Here is a 19,183-nt window from a genome sequence, read left to right on the forward strand (position 1 = left end):
CAGCAATTAAAATTTAGTATTTCTCTTCTACTTCCTGGTACATCAATGTTTAAACCCTCTTATTGCAACCTGCCAACCTTCTAGGCAATGCAGGCCAGCAGCCTACTACCAGCTGGAGTGCATTTCAGCATTAATATATCCCCATCATCATGTACTAACTGGCTGTGTTTATGTGCCCCTGAAGAGAGAAACTTCCAACAATATTTGCAAAGCAAAGGAGAGCAATCCTCACCCTCCAGCTATTCCCTATGGCTAATACTGGGAATAATCCAAGTATTTTGCTACCATGCTTAAAGATGTGACAAGAATCCTGCAATGCTTTCAAACCACACTTGGATTTACCACAGGAATGATATCCAAGACCTATGTTTCACACAGGGAAAGATCTCTATAAGCAAATACTCAAGATACAATTGACCACAGCTCAAAACAAGATAACCCAATGAAGGATCTACATAAGCGTGTGTGAAAGAACTGGCACCAGCATACTCAGTGCTCAGCTCCTGAGTAATTCCCGTGACACTCCTAGGTGAAAACCAACACATCGCATTTTGTCCCCCCAGCCATCTGCTTTGCTTTACAGGATGGAAAGTTGAAACAAGTTCACTCTCTTTGAGCAAAACAGTCTACAACTTCATTGCTCAGGACTTTTCTATTACCTTGAATGAAACACAAATGAAAACATTTGCCAGTCATAATATATATTTTGGAATACCGTGTAGGATCATCTACATTTATATAATCAACACATAAGTAAACAAACTCCAGGAAGGCTCTCCTCTGTATTTCAACATATTCAATATGTGGAATTATAACTCAACCTCAAGGACTGGACCACAACTGCAGAATTGTTTGGGAACTCTGGCTAGTCCCTCTATAAAAGCCTGTCACATTACTAGATGCATTAAGAAAAGCACAATAATGAACAAGTATGTGCAAGTACACTGCTTTTAAAAACCAAAGCCAAACAAAGCAAGAAATCAAAACCATCCAAACAAAACAAAACCCCCAAATAACAGATGACAAAAGCTTTTTATGTCTGAAACACCTTGTGGCGTTCTCTTCCTGAAAAAAAATATGGATAAAGCCACCTGGAGAGACTCCTTCCTTTAAAAGAATGTTAAGACAATGCTCAACACTTTTCCAGGAAACAGAACCCCAACTCCTCAGATTGGAGACTTCCTGGAAGGCTTGCCTGCATTATGTTTTCATATTTAGCCATGTTTTGTGTGTGCCACATTCAGCTGAACCCACTGAGAATTAAATTCTAACTTTGCACTTAAATTTTGTTCAAGTAGATCACCAAACTCACAAAAAAAAAAAAACCAGGCACACAAATCAGATGCAGGCAAGATCTGGCATCCAGTTTTTTTCCCATCTGCCTCCCAAGGTTTTTTTTTTATTAACATGTATATTATCTACAGAAGGCTAACTCTACCACTGGAGCCTTTCATCTTCTACTATCTGTGTGTGTAGGCTACAGAACACACAGGCACAAAACCACCCCACAGCACTGCATGTCTCTGCAGCCCCTCTCCTCTAATTCAAAGACCTCTTTGTGTTGCAGCCTTGGTTCATGCAGCTTGATGTACATAATAATATTACTGGAATCAAAAGAGAACTGTCAAATTGTTAATACTTCAAATTCTGTCTCTTTCTTCTAGGAAGTCAACTTTACTGCTGTTTTAATCTTATATTCTAAGTGTCATAAGAGAGATCTGCTGTTCTGCTGAACTTCCACTTTTTTAGCATTTTAAAGACTACATATATCACATGAATAACACTTCCATGAATGCCACACTGTGCCAATATGTCCAGTTCAGGCTTATTATGGATAAGCTCCTCCTCCTTTTTCTGAATCACTGCTTTTGATGTTTCATCAGTTTGAAGTTCCAGCCCTGTTGGGGTAGGACTAAAATTGGGATATCTAAGGCAAGCTTCTTTCTTTTTTTTGTGTGACTTGCTGTAAAGGCAAAAAAAAAAAAAAATAAAAAAGAGGAGGGGGGAAGAAAGGAAAAAAACCCCCCATATATAGAAGAAAGTTATCAAGCTAAAGGTAAGAGAACATCTACTGAAACTGGCAGATGTTAAAAGCAGCTTTTCTAGATAAGCAGTTTGGGGCTTTGCAATCAGCAACATTCACGTGCCATGGAGACTGCGTGCACGCCCTGGCTATCACATGCTTGGCATCCATCCTCTTTTCATGAAAGCAACATCTCCATCCTCTCACAGGCTCAGTCTCCCACAGAATCTCAGACTCAATTTTTAAACATGACTTTACCAAAGCTTACTTTGCATAGTCTGGACAAGATCTCAGGAAGTCTCTTCTGCATTACATCATACAAAACCTTTAATCTCTGAATGATATTCATCCTCTGTAACTCTACCAACAGGCTTGAAAACTGCTATGTTTTCAAGTTAATGTATGTTAACAATACTAGCAAACATTCTTAGGACTTCTTCATTATTAAAAAAATAGTAATTTTAATTATATAATGAATAGAAACCGCACAAGATGCTGTAAAATGCCCTTAAGAACAGAGATACAGTAAAGGTCAACCAAGGCACAAATTCTTATCCTCCATAATCTCATGCAATCATGTAACATTTATTTAGTCCAGACATTATATATGCTAACTCAAAACAGGGAGAACATATTTTTCTCCTTCAATTTATTATTTTTTTTCAATCTTGGAATTTACCCTGACAAACAGATAAGAAGTTTTCATAAGGACAATACTTGATTTGAGTATCTCACAAGGATCCTAACTTGAGTAACATAACCAGTAGAATAGCTGCCAAAAAGAAAAAAGGCATTTCATTAATAACAGGAGTAAAAAAAGATAGACGTGCTCCGACCCATTACATCACTGATAACTTAAGACATATAGCACATTTCCTGTCATTAATGTGCTATAAATACAGAACTATTACAATTACTACTGCAATAGCCTTTCTTAATAGTAACAGCCCTGTAAAGTGCTTAGATAGAAGTGCTATGCTCTCAGCAAAACCACTGAGAATAATCCCCTGGACAAGTCTTGTTAAAAAAATACATTCAGACAGATAAGGCCTTCAAAGTCTACCCCCATCCACATGAAAAAAAGTATCTATTTTATTAATTTTTTACTGGAAGCCTTTAAAGAAAACATTTTCAGTTGGTACATACTCCTCCTTATGCACAATCTCAAGAGGACAATGTACCACCTGCCAACTAAAGACTACAACACCATCATATAAAACTCCATAATGGTGGTACACATCCATAATGCCATCCCCAGCAGAAGGGACAAAGTCCTGCCTCCAAACAATTGCTCTATTAACAGCCACAAATTACACACATTTACAGTGCTTTCCAACACACATAATATGCAACATCTTCGTTTATTCAAAGGGAAGGTAAGAGTCTGGCACAGCTTTCACTATTCCAGTGTCACACCTACACCGTTGCTACACGTGCATGCAGCTCTCTCAGTAAAGCTGCATGACTTTAAAGTATTTATAGCCTGTAGCTGTAGAGCCATCTAAGCATATTCATCTAGACACTGCAGACTACACTCACTGGGCTAAGCAGTTTCACTCTGCTTCAACACAGTCATTTCTCCCCCAACAGCCCAGTAATCAAAATTTGCCTTCAACCTGGCAGGAACAAAGGAAGCACATTACAAGCTTGTGTGGCTGATAAAAAACAGCCTCACTTACATAATCACTGAACAGAAGTCTTGAATAGAAAGAAGCAATAGGTCCTTTTACCCAAATCTCAGACTTATTTGTGAAACATGGAGTTATTTCAAGCAATAATGCAGATTTTCTATCTTGTTTAATCCTTCAAAACAGCCTCATAGAACTTTGTTAACATAGGAGCTCCTCAAAATATGAAGCTACTGCATTGTGACCTCACTGTGCACAAGATTATCCAATGTTAGTCAATAGCATGTAAGCATCTTTCAATGGTTCCTCCATCAGAGTGCATCAGTATCAGAGTGTATCAGAGTACACCTGACCAGTGCTGATTAACAGAATTCATCAGTACTCCCATACCAAGATTACTCTGTCAGACGATCTTCTGCAATATACCATGCTATGCTTTCTTTTACAACCACATAAATCTTTAAAACTCTTTCTGTCCTGATTATCAAAGACCAAACAAATACCAGGACAGCTGCCCAGATCTCCCCACGCAACACTGATGCCAACACAGTAATGCATCTCTACAGACAGCTCATAACAAGTCAGCTAAAAACCAAAATACTGTAGGGACACGCCTAATTCTCGACTATAAGTCTATAAAGGAGCAAATGAAACCACCACCAGCTCATCCAGTAGGACATAAGTGAGGTCTTTCCGCTTCGTTACATTTTCTTTAGATTTGGGTTGACTACCACGATCCATCTGTGCAGAGAAGTCTCAGGCAGCAGTCAAATGCAATATATCTCTAGTGCTCTGTCAAAAGCCTCTCACTTCCTAGCATGCTTATCAGGAAAGAAAATGTAGTTGCAGGCAGGTGACAAACAGTAAGACGGTATTTTCCATAGGCCAATGTACACAAAGAAGTTGGGAGGGTTATAGAATGTCTAGGGTTCTGATTAAAATGGACTCACCTGCTAAATGCTGTGCAAGTGACAGAGATGTACATAAGTTTGCAGCCATTTCTTGCCACAACTCATACATAATGCAAAAATTACTATTTTTGTCCTTCCTCATTGTATCTTCTTAAACTAGCAGAGAACACACATAACCAAAACAGTCTCAAAAGCCAGAACCTGAGTATGAGTATGCTCCAAATTCAGCCAGAAATAGAGGAAAAAAGGATTTCCATGTACTAAATATATATAACATTTATATTGTCAAGGCCAAGTTGCTAACCCTCATTTCTGCAGGTACAGAGTTATTACTCGCACACCTGATCAATGGCTGGGAATAGACTGACCTTGTTTCAGTTTTGGAGGAATGCTGCTGCTTTTAAGAGAAGGCAAATCAGCCACCAGTGCCACAAGAAGATGAATTTAAAGATCAAGCCTAAGTCATTTAATAAAGTAACAGATACAATTTATTTCTTCTACATTTGATGCCTTTTTAAAAGAAAAGGGAGAATAATTGAGACTTGTTTCCAACATTAGGTGTGCTGTTGAAGTAAACCGAGACAGCCCTTCAGTCAGTCACCAGTTTGTCCAAGCAGTAACATTCACTGCTCCCTTTTTTCAGAAAGTTGTGTTTCTGATATTATTCACTACCACACTTTTAGAGAAAACTGCAGTCAGATCTGGCTCTTACTAAGCCATCATGATATATTCTGTCAAACAAACCTTACAACACTCAAAGCTGAAACAGGATACAGTTAATTATCACAGAGAGTGACAGACCCTATGGAAGTAGCTAAACTGAAGTATCTCATATATAAAAATTAAATTAAACCCAGAATACTGCATTAATGGAAACCAAATTTTATAATTCTAAAAAATCACAGCATATCTTAGAAACCATATGTAATGGTTACACATGCTTAAGTACCTATCAATAACACATATTAGCAACACGTCCTGCAAATCAGTGGAAATATTGGTCTTGACAAAAAAAACAGGACACCAAAACTTAATTTTGTCCCTCCTAGTGAAAACTTTTTGATAAAAGTTCCTCAAATGAGCTACAGCTTGGTGAAGTGGATTGTAACTAGCTTACATCACCTCACAGAGACGCTGTGCCTTCTTTACCAAAATGTCTGTGCAGCTTTTCAGAAAGTCAGTATGTATCAGCTTAAATCCAAACAATTAAGGAAATGGTTCTTACAGAATGGGTGAGGAACAGATGAGCGTGGCAGAAGGAGCATAGTGAGCTTTGTCAGTTGAAGGAGGGGAATGATCTGGAGATTATTGTGCTAGATAAAATCCACATTCACTTATTTTTCCATTTATTTCCTTAAGTGACCACAGAAAAAGCCCAACCACAGTAAGCCTAAGTGAGTGTACATATCCAGAGCATTCAACTGCTATAATAAAAAGCATCATGCAAACAAATGACAACAAAAAATAATCAAATTTTGCATATGGCTATTACTTGGCTGCTGCTTTCTTCCTTTACATCCAAAATATTTTTTTTAAAAACCACTTGTATAACACCAAATCAGAAATACAGACATTTTTGCATCTGCAAGTTTTCCTTACTCACTAAGTGAACAAAACTAAAATACCATCTCCAGTTTAGCTTTGCACTTTCAGTGAAATGTGCTGTTAAATTCATACTCCTAAACATGAGGAAAGAAATTTGACAAGAACAACTTCTGTTGTAAGCCAGTATTTAAGTTGCAGTACTATGAAAACATGTATTTCTAGAAATATAACAAATGATCAAAGTTCAGCAGAATTTTGGCTGATTGTATACATCTGATTTTATTACTATGCCATTGGTTCTCAGTCTCAATCAACAGCACAGATGCACTTAAAAAGCTTTCAAAAAATCCACCAACCTCTTGTTGAAAGTTATCCATCCAAATTTCTGACAGACACTGCTATTTTAATAAGAATCTATGCAAATCAGTCAGATTCCATTTTATGTCAAAGATTAAGACAACAATTTTAGTTTCACATGTAGGGTCAATCTTCTCTAGCCCAGTTGAAGAGGTCCATCTGTCTCTATGGTACTAACACAGCCATTCACAAACAAGTCAGATCAGGGAACTGATACGGTCCAGAAAATTTGGTGAGGGAGAAAAGCCATTTCTGACCTGACAGATCCATTCACTGTATCATTACACAAACATCTGTACCAGCAAAACAGACACAGCAGGAACTGTTTTAAGTGGTGTGGCTACTGAAGGGCACTTGAAATCAGGAACTCATATTTAAAAGGCTCTTCATCTTTACACAAGAGTTGAACTACCCTTCCTAACACCAAAATGAAAATAATACTGAACCCTCAGCTCATCTTTCCCCCCCCCACCCCAAGCCTCCAGATCAGCTGACTGCACATCTTAATCCGCCTCACTCATCCTCCAAAAATTTTGGCAATTCATCAATTCATTACATACCTCTTACTGCAAATTGACCTGATCCATACCCCCTATGTCCTCAAGCAGTCAAACATGATATCTGCTCTGCCAACACAGCAAAATCTGAACATCCACTTCAAGAACCACTTCTGATCTGTTCCTCCTGAGACATGCAAGACAGGAGGCTCAGCAAAGGCACCGCAGCTTTCGCTAAACCTTCACCTTTCAGTTGCAAAACAATGAAAAGGAGAAGTCAATTATTAATTGCAAGAGGAAGGCAGTAAAGTGCAAGCAGTGTTCTACCTGCCCATGCTCCCACCTTCCGTGTAGAAATTTATCCAGTATCTAAAACCCTCAGAAATATACAGTGGGGGGGGAAAAAAAGCCCACCATCCTAACACATTATTTTTAATTAGCTTTTGTAATTTTTCATACTAAGCAGTAGCCCCAGCTTGATGACAAGTTGCTAAGATGCATACTTATAAGGGTCATATTTAATAGTACCTGTAATATGTCTGTTTTTTCTATTCAACACAATCCATACAATTAAATCTCTTTATTCTTTTTTTACCATGTCTGGTGTAATGAGCCTGTAACTAAGATCCCTGGGAACTCCTCAAGGCAAATGAAATAAATTGACATAAAATCTGTATCAGTTATGTGCAAGTATTATTACAATAGAGGCTATGCCCTGCACACGAATGATATCCACTGATCAGGATAAAACCAGCGTTGAAGACAATACCACCTATTTACATTATAGGCAGTAACATTAAAATCAGGTAGAAATATAACCTTGATCTACCTAAACTAACAAATTAAAGAATTACTCTTCAATTGCAGAAAAGCTGTACTCAAATTTATACCTTCCAATCCTTTTATAGATAGCTCTTGTTCCTTTAAAGTAAGACAAAAAAATTTAGCTTTAGCACTTTAAATTTTCACTAGCTAAGGTTATTCTTTCTATTAATTCAGCACTTCATACCTTTAAATCAATGCAGATTTAAGAGGACTTTGAGTGTGGAACGTCTGCGAATACTATTGCTATGGCACACTTTAAAAGAAAATACAGTCAAGGCCATATAATGTTTACTGATTAAAAAAACTGGACAGAATCTTATTTTTCCCAAACATAAGAACTGTTTGAACTTCTCTAAAAAATATATGAAAAAAAAATAATTCAAAGCATTTGTAAGATTTTCACACTAGAAGAACAACAACTTTTCTTTGCCTAACGTTTCTCCTTGTCTCCTACAACCTATGTCCTCTAAATATCACTTTGCTCATTTCTCCACACTTCAGATTCCATAGCATCTGCCTCATGTTGAAGCCACAAACTGAAGCAGACCCATTCTTACAGTAAGCTTTGTCTTCTGAGACTAAAAGGGAGTGACTAAGACCACACTTACATGGAGACAGGACAAGCAGTTCAGATTAATACAAAATAATTTTATACATTTAAATAATTCTACAAAGAGACTGCTTCAGAGGTAGTACTATTTTAAGGAGGTCCTCCCCCTTCCTATCTACCCATCCCCACCCCTGCAGGCTTTCTCTGAAATTTTCAGATTGGACCAGTTTCTTGCACCACCTCATTATGCATCTCCACTGCAGCTCCACTGGCATAACCAACAGACACAGGAGAGAGAAGGCAGCACAACACAATGCTGGAGCATAAAGTGATTAAACTTCTAACACATCTCATTTTGAAGTCTGAAAAAATCTAGGTTTTAAACTCAAGCCACCAAAAACAACACTCCACACTTCCAAGTTTTGTTGCCACAGCCAAAGGCAGGGAATGTCAGCAGTAGTCAGACCAGACCACAGGCACAAAATTAACTCTAAAGAGCATAAGCAGTTCACAGAAATTAATGACCTACAATTACAGATCTTCTCACAACCAGGGTTTAAAGCTTTCTCCTTCCCCAGATGATTTCTGTATCACCACAGTGATAATGTCAGGAGCGTTTGAAGCTGGAAACAAAGCTTCCACTACATGTATTCCATGTCATGTCCTAGAGGATATACCCTTAAGGAAGGCAGTAGTTGAAAGGAAAGAGTAGGTATGAATCCAAAACCAGAGAAGAAAAAAACTTCTGTAAATACTGATTAGTGGAGGATAACAAAGATACTGCACTCAGGGCATAATTTTTGGAAATGCTAGAGTTAACATTTTAAAGAAAGACAGAGGGAGCTTAGATGGTCCACTACTCTCAGAATCAGTCCCACCATTCTCTTAAGTTCCCACACTCCTACAGTCATTTGTCTTGTACACCAGGGAGGAGATAAAAAACAAAACCAGAAGTTTTGTCTACTGTTTCTGTCTCCACCTATCTCCCCTCATGAAGAGGCCAAATAAAGAGGTACAATTAACATAAACCATACACAATGAATTACATACAACCATTTTATAATGCTAATGTAGTCCTAGTCTTCTATTCCAAGTAAAGAACAGATCTCTTTTTGCCCCTGCTCTAAAACATCCCAACTTTCAATGAAAAAATGAAGTTTGCTACCTTGTTTCAGCTAGAAAGATGGCAACTAAATGACTTTCACCTTGAGAATTGTTCTTGATTTAATTCTTCAAGTCCTGTTAACCAACGAAGCAAAAGGACCTTACTCCTTAGCTCATTCCAGAAAGGCAATGCACACATAGAGACAAAATTCCATGAGGAAGCACAGACCAATAACATCTTTATAAACATAACAGTTCTGTGGATAAGCAAAGAAGTTTATTTCCTAAATCCTCCTCCCTTCCACTTTCAGAAACTCCCTAATGCTGTTTCTCATTGAGCTAAGAGATGTGCTTTCGTTGGTGAGTTTGACCCAGGTTTACTGAAGTTTTCTTTTTCCACCAGCTTTGACAGGGTTTTGACTATGCTGTGGAGTATACGTATAATAAACCTCTTCTCCTCCCCTTGCTATTTTCAGCAGCTCTATTATATATACACCCCTTTTGGTTTTCCACAAATTCCACCTTTCAAACATAAAATAAGCTGTATTCCTGCAAGGCAAAAAGACAAGGAAACAAACAAAATGAACACGTGACAAGTCAAATTTCTATATCCTAACTGCAGGATACTACCATGTCGAGGGTTAGGTGTCCTTTTTGTTTGTTTGTCTTTTGTTTTGTTGTTCCGGCCTACCCGTGGAATTTTTACCCATTAGCTGCGGAGACAACCTAACTGTGGATATTTAGTGGGTGCTCAACAAAGGACAAAGAGTGGCCGGGCCCAGGGCGGGGGAAGGGGCAGGAAAGGAGGGTGGGGACAGTTTTTGGCTGGCTTTCTTCGGCTTCGGGGGAAGACATTCCTTTGCTGGGTCGCGGAGCTGCTGCGGTGGAGAGAAGGGAATTTCGCCATCACCCAGACGGAGCTGCTGCTTCTTCTCCTTCTCCCCTCTTTGTTGGTGGCCTCGCACCCCCTGTCCTGCCGGGACGTGTGGCAGTGCCAGGCACCGCCGCGGAGCTGCTGATACACCTCAGCCACCGGCCCAGGATCTCAGCTCATCCCTGCTGTTCCAGCCGACTGTTCCTCGGAGCCCCGCAGGAGCACCGGGACTGACTGCCCGAGGGGGTTTGTGAAAACAAAGCCTCTCCTCCATCCCGTCTCAGCCGAGAAAGCTGTCACGGGGTCCCTGCTTCTGTTTTCTTGTTATTGCTGTAGTTATTGTTGTTTGTTTGCCTGGTTATACTAGTAAAGAACTGTTATTCCTATCCCCAGATCTCTGCCTAAAGGCCCCTTGATTTCAAAATTATAATAATTCAGAGGGAGGGGGTCTACATTCTTTCATCCCAAGGGAGGCTCCTGCTCTCCCTAGCAGACACCTGTCTTCTGGAACCGAGACATACCATCATTGAAATAAAAATGTACTCAACCAAGCAATTCGCAAGCAAGAACAGTTTTGTCTCTGATAACAACAATATTACATATACCTAATGCAGAAAAGGTGAAAGACACCAAATGTACACAGAGCAAAAGGAAAAAAGGCCAGAATGCAAGAATCCCTGCTCTCCAAAGAAAATATGGTATTAGCTGAAGTCAGAACTGTAAAGACATAGAATACCACACTGCAATGGACCCCCAGCTCATCACCAAAACCAGTGCCCTACCATAGCTGGCAAACAAACAACTCTGCAGCAGAGTTCTCTTTACACACTCTCAGAGTAACATGGGATAAAATGCTTCTCCATTAAAATGCAGTGATCTAGATAGAAGGGAGGTAAGGACAGCACAATTCAGTTCTCATGCAAAATAAAAAGCATCACTTCAGAGTAATTCTCAATTACGCTCCTGCTACTTCCGCTCTCCAACACTACAGAAGAGAATCTGCCACTCACTCAGCAATGCCCTGCAATACAAAGACAATCTGCTACCTCCTTCTGTAACAATTTTACCCAATCCATGTAATTTACTGCCTGCTTAGCTTCTATTATTATTAAACTTACCAAGACCTATTTAAAAGACCAATTTTATGTAGCAATACAGACAAGTTGTGGTCAGGATCAAGAACATCAGAAAATCAGATGTACACATTTCATGCAAAAATGCTGGAAAAGGGAGAGAAACCTCACAACCTCCACACAAGAAGTGGAATAGGTGAAGCTGATAGTGGCCAAACCAACTTACATAACATGACAGAACACTGTTGACTTTGTTGACTCTTTTTCCCTTGAATACGAGATGAGAGACAAAAGGGAAAGACATGGTTTATAGTGTCATGGAATCCATTTGCTTGTAAAAGACCTTTAAGATGATCAAATCCAACCCCTCACATAGAACTGTCAAAGTCACCACAAAACCATGCCCTTTACCACAATGTCTACACATCTTTTTAAACACCTCCAGGGACAGTCACTCCACCACTTCGCTGGGGAACCTGTTCAAATGTTCAACTTCTCCAGGTAAAAAATATTTCTTAGTATGGAATCTAAGCCTCCCCTGGCACAACTTGAGGGCATCTCCTCCTCTCCTATTGCTTGTGACTTGGGAGAAGAGACTGAACTCTACCTGGCTACAGCCTCTTTTCAGGTAGTGTAGAGAACAAGAAGGTCTTCCCTGAGTCTCCCTTTCTTCAGGTTAAACAATCCCAGCTCCCCCAGATGTTCCTCCTAAGATTTGTGCTCCAGACCCTTCACCAGCTTCATTGCCCTTTTCTGGTTGTACTCCAGCCCATCAGTGTCCTTCCTGTAGTGAGGAGCTCAAAACTGGACACAGGATTCAAGGTGTCTCACAAGTGTGAGGGGCTGGCCACACTATATCTGATAGGAGTCAGGCTACCACTGGCCTTGGCCACCTAGGCACACACACAGGTTCATGTTTAGCTGCTGTCAATCCACTGGGTCGCTTTCCAGTCACTCTGCCCCCAGCTGCAGTACTGCATGGTGCTGTTGCGACCCGAGTGCAGGACCTGGCACTTGGCCTTGTTGAACCTCCTACTATTGGCTTCGGCCCATCAACTCAGTCTGATCAGATCCTTCTGCAGAGCCTTCCTACGCTCCACCAGATCAACACTGCCCAGCTTGGTGTCACCTGCAAACGGAGGGTGCACTCAACCTCCTCACCCAGATCATCGATAGAGACATTAAACAGGACTGGCTCCAGCATAGAGCCCTGGGGAACACCACTTGTGACCAGCCACCTGCTGGATGCAACTCCATTCCCCAGTGCTCCGAGACTGGCCATTCAGCCAGTTTTTCACCCAGCAAACAGGGCACCCATGCAGGCCATGAGCAGCCAGTTTCTACAGAAGCATGCCGGTGGAAACACTACCAAAAGCTTTACTAAAGTCTAGGTAGGCAACATCCACAGCCTTTCCCTCATTCACTAAACAGGTTACCTTGTTGCAGAAGGAGATGAGGTTGGTAAAGCAGGACTTGACTTTCCTAAAGACATACCCTGACAAGGCCTGGTTGTCCCATACATGCCACACGAGGACACTTAAGATCTGTTCCATGACGTTCCTTGGCACAGAGGTCAGGCTGACAGGCCTGTACTCCCCAGATCTCTTCCAGCCCCTACTGTAAACAGCCATCACATTTGTCAACTTCTAATCATCTGGGACCTCCCCAGGTAGCTGGGACTGCTGATGGCTCAGGGAGTACTTCTGCCAAGTCTATCAGTGTCCGAGTGCCCGTAAGCGGTGTAGCAGGGTCACTGGCCATTTTCCCTTGGATTACAGGAGCTTTTCTCCCCATCCTTGTCTTCCAGCTCCGGGGACTGGATACCCAGAGAACAATTGGTCTTACTATTACAGACCGAGGCAAAAAAGGCATTAAGCATCTCAACCTTTTCCTCATTCTTTGTCACTCTGTTTCCCCGCACATCCTATAAAGGATTCTCTTTGGCCCTCCTTCTGTTGCTAATGTATGTTATAGAAACATTTTTATTGTCTTTCATGGTAGCAGCCAGATTAAGTTCTCACTGGGTTTTAGACCTCTAATTTTCTTTTTGTGTAGCCTAACAACATCCTTGTAATATCCTGAGTTTAATGCCCCTTTTTTCAAGGGTCATCTCTTTTTATTTTCCCCAAGTTCCAGCCAAAGCTCTCCATTCAGACAGACCAGTCTTCCCTGCTGGCTTATCTTTCAGCACATGGTGACAGCCTGCTCCTGCACTTTTAAGATTTCCTTCTTGAAGAATGTTCAACCTTTCTTGACTCCTCTGCCCTTCAGGAATGCCTTCCAAGGGACTCTGTCAACCAGGCTCCTCAACAGGCCAGAGTCTCTGCTCTCTAGAAGCCTGAGGTAGCAGTTCTGCTGACTCCTCTCCTTACTTCCTGAAGAACTGAAAACTATCCTTGTGTGATTGTTCTGCCCAGGATGGCGTCTGACTATCACATCACCCACCAGTCCTTCTCTGTTCACAAACCACAGGTCCAGCAGGTGCCTTTCCTAGTTTTCTACCTAATCATTTGTGTCAAGGAACACACACTCCAGGAACCTCCTAGACTGTTTCTGCCCTGATGTTTTGTATTTCCAGCAGAAAACATAATGTTAATCACGGAGTATTCACTACACTTATCATATAACCATTTATGTTATTTTTTTAAAAATCACACATAGCATTTTCACTATTCCAGAACAACTGGAAACATATTACAGAAAACACTGTTGAACAAATCAAACTTCATGGAAATTCAAGTGTATCCAGGCATCTAACCAAAGTTAACAGCAAACTGCAGATATTGAATTGAAGGCTGATTAACACATTTCATTATGGTGTATGAAGGTTTATTCCTATTCTGGCAAGTATTACAGCATGTATTTTTCTTTCAGCTAGTAAGTTTTAGGTATGTTTTTTCCTAGTCATTAGAGATGCTGTACATGGACACAAGCCATTCAGTCAGCTCTGCTAATACAAAGTCTTTAGATCAGTTAAAAGCTATTAACAAGACACTTTGCAGCATCTAATTTTACAAGGAAAGTGATATGAACAATACTTCCAATAAACTGTACTAAAGCTTCCAGCATAGTAGCTCCCTATACAATTTCTAGCTAAGTACTGAGCTCTTAGCAGAGCTCATCAGAGGGTTCTGTTTAGGATTTTCAATTTACTAGCAATTAGATGACTGAGTTCATACTAGTAAAATACTACAAAATAAATCATCGTATTCCAGCACAGAATATGCAATTAATTCTATACACAGTTATTGGTATGAACATAGGCATGCTGTGTGCTTGTAATGAAGAGGTAGGGGGAAAGAAAGTAATTTTCCTAGATTTTTTCAATTTGTTGCATCACAATTCAGGCAAGAAATAATGGCCTTCCCAAACAGAAAACAGGTCATATCTCAAGGGACTCAAGCCAGGGCTCCCTGACAAAGAGCCTGGTAACACTTTTTCCACTCTTCCAAAATCATCACAGGTTACAAACACTGTGGTAACAGAAGCACAAAAAGCACTGGAAAAAACAAGCATACTCACTGTCACCAGGTGACAAGAGGATGCTTGCATTCTTAGATACCACTGCTTAGCTCCATTCCTGAGGTAAGAGGCAAGAAGAAACAGGAATCTTACTGCAAGATCACTGCTCTGTTGTATCCAAAACTGGAAGTTTGACTGCTTGTGCTGCTGTTCATGAAGGCAGCAAGAAAACTTTCAAGAGCTGGTAAAATGCAGTTCTGCATTTTTTTGTCTTCAAAAGCAAACAGGCAGCAAATCACAGACTCTAGAACACCCAGAGCAGATCTTATCCTCCAACAGGGCTAAACAGAATCCACTTCTGATTAAATGTCAGTCTTGACTTTTGAGTGTTCGGATCTGGCCTTTTATTTTTGTCCTTTTCTGTTATTAAAATGAAAGAAAACCCATATACATGCATAATGAAGAATGTTACATGCTTTTCTAAGTGACCCCAAACAAATCAATATGTATCTCAGTGGTAAGCATCAGCAGAAAAGCTCAGCTGAAGCAATCAAGGAGTGTTGTGACAAGACACCAGTGTGACACAGATGTACCAGCACTGCTGTACATGGCTGTAAGACATCTTCCATTTTTCCAGTTCAGCCAAGACTGAAGTCTAGTCAAGAACTGTAAGGAACTGGACCTGGGTCATAAGAATAACGGAACCACCTTTTTCTTTTTTTTTTTTTAGTAAGTATGAAAAGTTTGAAAAGAACAGAATTGAACATCAGCTCCTACTACAGGGAGGCTATTCCCAGGAGAGCAGTAGCCTCTCCTGCATGATTTTAGAGAAGTATACATCTCTGCTTACATTATGTTTGTGTCCTCTATCAGTAACACTGAACACTTTTCTACAATAAAGAAAATTCTACATAGCATATCAACACTATTAGAAGTGGGTCTAAGTACTTTATTTTTGATTTTAGAAGTCGAAAAGCTAAACCAGAAATTAAAAGGTTATTTTGAAAGAGATCTCACCAAAAACAGTCAATAAAAACCATCTTTTGCTATCAAACTGCAGCTTTAATTTCTTGAATGGGAAGAGTTGATTTGTCTTAGTCCAGTCTCCATCAACAAATCAGTTAGTAGGCTCTTCAGAAACTGCCACCCATGGTCTTTCCCATTTCAGAGGCCAACCACGGGAACAAGTAACAAAAAGTCTCACACAGCCAGTTAAGGTACGCTCTGAAGCCTGACAAGCCAGCACTGCCAAAAATGTTACTAAATCTTTGTAACTGATAAGAACTCCGGTTCCCAATACATGAGTGTAATACCTTTTGTAAGTATAAAATGTAACTGAAAAAGGTATGAAAAAATAAACACATGCTCTAATTAAAAAGCTATCTCACCCAAATGGAGATCTGGCATGCCCTGTGCCAAAAGGCAAGATATGCAAAAGCCAGCTATAAATGCTTACATACTTTTATATCAAATTATAGAGAAGCCAAGGAAGCAGCATGAAATTATTCAAGTTTATTACATATTATGCCCTCACTCCAGATAGCACCATGCCAAGCTGGTGCAACAGGACATATGCACTGCAACTCTTTCGAAGGGACCTTCCAAGAGCAGTGTTATTGCTGTTTTGCTGTGCCTCACCGGCGGTTTAGTTAAACGTGGCCCAAAAAGGGAGAAAGGGGGTATGCAATGATTTTCTTTTTAACATGTCCTAAGAGCCCAAAGGGTTGTCTTTGCACACATTTCCACAACAGGAAGCAAGACGGAGGAAAAAAAACCCAAAATCCTACACATTTCACTCTGTCCTACAAATATACATGTATCAATCCTAGATTGATACAGAACCATTAAGAATGCTTTTACTTACAATCTGAGTGTCCTTTAAAATGTAGCAAACAGGTTAGTAACAGCCTATTTCCTCCTCTGAAGATTAAGGAAGCTTCTTTTGACAATAAAAAGAGGTCTCCTTTACAACTAATACACAAGTAAGTTCTCTTTCATTTAAATAACCTTTACATCTTTCTTACGTTTTATAGAAACAGATTTACTCTTTAATAAAAAAAATCACTTCAGGGTACTTTTATGAAGCATTAGTAACAAAGAAAAGGAACAACAACAAAAACAAAAAAGTCATCTGATCTCCTATCAAAGTCACTAACAATGAAGCGGCTCCTACAGGTTTCACATTGGGAACCATGATTAACCTGCCCCAAGCTGCAAAGGTATACGAAAGTATATGTTTCATCAACCCCAAAACCTCTGAAAACTGATTTATAGGTCAAAACCCAAATTATGTCAAAACACACACAATTCTACTAGAATGGATGCTAACAGACTTAAAGCTAAGTAGTCTGAAGAATACCAAACCAGCAAAAAAGTCCAAGAACGTCCCCCTAGACATTTAAACCTAACAATACAAAGCTTAAAGGCTATCCCAAAACTACAAGATTTAAAAGAGTAAACAGGAAAATAGCATTTTTTACATAAAAGGAATTATCATATTTTCACTCAAATAGCATAGTAACTTGCTTGCTAATTTAACCAGAATACACAGTACTCATTTCATGTACCAGCAATTTGCAGAAATGAGGAATGACTATCCTCCCTGTAGCATTAACGAAGTTTAAGAGACAGATGACTAAGTGAATAAATATTTTTACTTTTTTTAATAGTAATTCTCTCTGCAGTATACTAATGCAGATGCCTTTTAAAATGCCAATAGAACCTAATACTAAGATCAAATAACACACCTTCAAACAACTCAAAGTGAACTAACATGGAACCCTAAAGATGTAGACTTAAAGAAAAAAATAAAAAGAAACCATTTCAAAACAAGTGAAAACTCAAATAACAGTTCCAAAAATTATTTACCACATACAAATACACTTAACCAAACGCAGTTGGTTAAGCTATGTAATAATACCCATCAATAAGTCTCAAAAAACAAGCTTATCTGACAAAAAAGTCTAGAAAATGTGTAAAAGAGATCAGTTTTTCTTGAATTGAGTTCAGCCAATGTGCTACAAATCTAACCCAGAAGTTGCTGCATCTCCATCATTCAGTCACTTATTGTTCTATAAAATCTGAGCAGAGGTGGTCCAACTGCTCCATGCACATCTATTGGTCAGGAGGCATGGTAAAAATCATACTCTCCAAAGAATTACCCGTGCATGCAGCAACAGATGGCAACAAGCGACACAGACATGAATAGCTTTCAGAATGCTAACCTAAACACAGAAAGCTCTGAAACTCAATCCCCTCGCAGGTGTATCTCTTATTTTCCTTTTTTCAAAGCAGGACTTAAAAAAATTGAATGGTACAGAAAACAATGCTGCAATTTAATCAAAGTGCTTACCCTTTTAATGAAGGAAAAGGCAATATACAAGAAATAAAGGATTCTGGTGGAGCAAAATCTACCCACAGAGACAGTCACTTGTTGATTCACACACAAACATCTTATTTTCAGGTTAATAACAGAGCCCCAGTACCATTATGCAGCTCTGATACATAGGTTAAAACACTTATGTTACATAACTTGCTCTTATTCCTCCCCTCAAGGTAGGAAAAATAACTTCCAACTGCAGCCCAAAACACAACTTCCAGCAAGGTAAGCACCATTAACAGAAGACAAGCTGATCCTCACAGCAGCCCAAACACATTATATCCTGATTATCTCTGCAGATAAGCAACGGCTACGTTGAGCCTCCAAAAAGCAGAGAGGCACTACAAACCTCAGGCATTACCAACACAGCCTGTTCACCTACTACAATATGAGCACTGTGCATCCATCTTCTCCACCAGTTTTAATCGTTTATCTCTTCAACGAAAACACCAATCCCCACAACAACTTCACAATTCTTGCAAAAAAACCCCATTCTTCCGGGACAGGAAAACAGGTGAACACCTCACCAGGCAGCACGAGGGCCTCTTCAAACACACGTAAACAAACATTTTTTTCTTTAAAAAAAACAACAAAACACATCACAAAAAAAAAAAGGGGGGGGGGGGAGGTGGCCGAGAGATTAAACTACCCAGGAGCCCTTTCACAAGCCCCCCTCGTACGCAGCTCTCGTTCTCCAACTTACTGATGAGACCCTCACATCCCCTCCCACACGCCCAGGCGACCTCGGCTTTCCCCGCCAGGAGCTCGCGCTCCCTCCCCAGGCCTCCCACACACACCGACACAGCCCGGGCGAGCGCGGCCACCCCTTACCTGAGACACCCCCCCACCCCCGCCGCCGTGCCCGGCACCCTCCGCCGCGGAGGGCGGGGCGGGCGGGGCGGGGGCGGCTCAGCAGCGGGGACGGCGGGGCCGGGGGGCAGGCGGGGGCGCGGGG

General features: G+C 40.3%; 1 protein-coding gene across 5 annotated transcripts in view; it reads right to left on the reverse strand.

Annotated features, from left to right (window-relative positions):
• Positions 1-19,183, reverse strand: part of TCF20 (transcription factor 20) — a 129,525-nt gene that overhangs the window by 45,968 nt on the left and 64,374 nt on the right. The window contains exon 1 of one of the 5 annotated variants that reach the window (XM_088055434.1): positions 19,060-19,146. The exons of the other annotated variants lie outside the window; for them this stretch is intronic. The gene's annotated coding sequence lies outside the window, so the exon portion shown is untranslated. Of the gene's footprint in view, positions 1-19,059; positions 19,147-19,183 lie in introns of those variants that run through there. 5 annotated transcript variants of the gene reach the window in all.

The sequence above is a fragment of the Pseudopodoces humilis genome, chromosome 5 (assembly GCF_049639895.1).
Source record: "Pseudopodoces humilis isolate 2021_Gansu_Grassland_sample_001 chromosome 5, ASM4963989v1, whole genome shotgun sequence".
NCBI lineage: Eukaryota > Metazoa > Chordata > Aves > Passeriformes > Paridae > Pseudopodoces > Pseudopodoces humilis.